Source organism: Perca flavescens, unplaced genomic scaffold (genome assembly GCF_004354835.1).
Source record: "Perca flavescens isolate YP-PL-M2 unplaced genomic scaffold, PFLA_1.0 EPR50_1.1_unplaced_scaf_8, whole genome shotgun sequence".
Classification (NCBI taxonomy): Eukaryota; Metazoa; Chordata; class Actinopteri; order Perciformes; family Percidae; genus Perca; species Perca flavescens.
The window spans coordinates 12,788-15,000 of record NW_021166735.1 but is presented as its reverse complement, the minus strand read 5'-3'; positions in this window follow the sequence as shown (position 1 = coordinate 15,000).

Genomic DNA, 2,213 nt, shown 5'->3' with positions numbered 1-2,213 from the left:
CCTCCAGGACCCCCTGTAAAGCTTATATCCAACAATGATGTGTCAGCTTACAGACATGATGTCAAGCAGCTGGCATCCTGGTGCAGCCACAACAACCTGTAACTAAATGCTCAGAAGACATTGGAGATGATTGTGGACTTCAGGAAGAGCCCCCCCTGAGCACCCTCCATCTGCCCTTAAAGACGATAGGCAAAGGTTCGAAGATATTAACCCCATTCTACAAGTATCACACGTTCCACATTCCAGCACTCTTTAAATTTTCAGGAGTATCCTTCTAATACAGTAGCTTCCGCGGCAAAAGTTTGAGCTTAAAGTTCCAAATGCACTAAAAGCATCTGACACGCGCGTTTGGAAGTACACACAAGGTTTTAAATGGCCAATACGCAACAAAAGCGTTAGTCTACTCTAGTCTGTTAGCTGTCTCACTGACTGTGATCATAGTTTATTGCTATGAAACTGGCCACACCAGCTGTGAGAGCAGCATGATAGTTGTGTGTATACGCCACACAGATCCGCTCTACAAACAGCCTTCTATTTATTTTTGTTGATGGTGAAACACGAGAGGATGTTTATGATTGTGTGAATCAAGCTCATACTTCTGTGCACCTAAACCATTCACAAATGTCACGGCAACTGAGTGAAAGTTTCTCTTAAAAGCCCAGTAATCATTGTGATGGCATTTACAAATGAGCTGAAAAAATGGGAAGGATTGATGCAGTGGTGATGTATCCATAATCTGGACTATAAACTTGTTCTGTAGTTTATAGTCATTATAAAAAAAGTGAAATTGAATGAATGCAACTTAAATATTTCTTAATATAAAAAATTAAATGTCCGTTGTGGCACAAAAAGTACAATGCCTCTACTGATGGGGGGATCTGTAACATACAAAACCTTTGCCTAAATAGCGACCTTTTCTACAATACTGCTGGTTCTGTGGTGTTGGCGCTTAAAATCTGATGCCTGCAGTGTGCCATGGAAGCATCAAATGAGGCAGGTCAAATAAGGCAGGTCAAAAGAACTGCGTCAATTATCGCTTTCAGTGCGTTTGGGCCTTGATTTACAGCATACAACATATTTTTCTTTTGATAGAGAGCAAAAATAAAAGGTAGGCTTTAATATATACAGTATAGCCTATTTCATAATTATAACTTCTGTAATATATTTAAGTTTGGAAAAGTTGGGACCTTTACCTATCCTCTTTAACATTCTTGGCTCAGTAGTCACCACTGGGACACACATTCAAGAATATACATTATCCCAGGATCTGAAGTGGGATGCAAAATCAACACCACTGCAAAAGGCTGAAAGAGCATACTTCCTGCTTCTGGTAAGGTTAAACAGGACTCAGGACTTGGTCAGACTCAGCTGCATTATCCAGTTTCATAAATCATTCATTGGTTGAAATCTACCATATCTATGTTTCCCCCCTCATTAACAAATAACTGTATGTATATATATAATATATATAGATTTCTTTATTTAAAAGGGACAGTGCACATTAATCAACATGAGTACAATGTCCAACATGTAAATGTGTTAGATTTAGCCGTACCGGCTAATTTTCATCTGCAGTCCACAAACCCCTTATAACCCTTAAGCCCTGCTATTGCTATTGCTTACAAAGAAATCTGTATATTCTGTTTGATAAGATCATTACTTACCCTAGCCCAGATTTTTTTTTTTTTACACTCAGCCCAACCTAGTTTGCTAAAAATGTAATATGTTTCACATGGATTAATCATGCTGCTGCATCTGTATCCTTCATAACTTGGGCTGTTTAGGTTTAAACAAACAAGCATGTTTCTAACTGTGTGTTCAGGTGTGCCTGGATATTACAGAACTATGGGTCTTCATGTTGAGGTAAATTTCACAAACAGAAAAGTCAAATCCATAATTTAAAGTGTGTTCTCAGTCATCCAGGTCAGAGGATGCATTGAATTACTCAGCAAGAGCTAAATTGTCTTAAAATAACTGCAAAAAAAAAATCTGCAGTCCTCCATTTTAGTAAAAACATGACCAGTCAGGGTCAGTAAAATTACAATTTCCATATTCCCTTGAATGCAGCAGTAGTGCAGGTGCAGATTGCAGTCCTCCCTCCCCCACCCAATGTCTCAACTGACCTGGTTGTGACCTCTGAAGCAGAGAGGCCCAGAGGAACAGACAGTTTGGCATGAATTCAGTTTGAGGTTATTTCCAAACAAAACCTCACG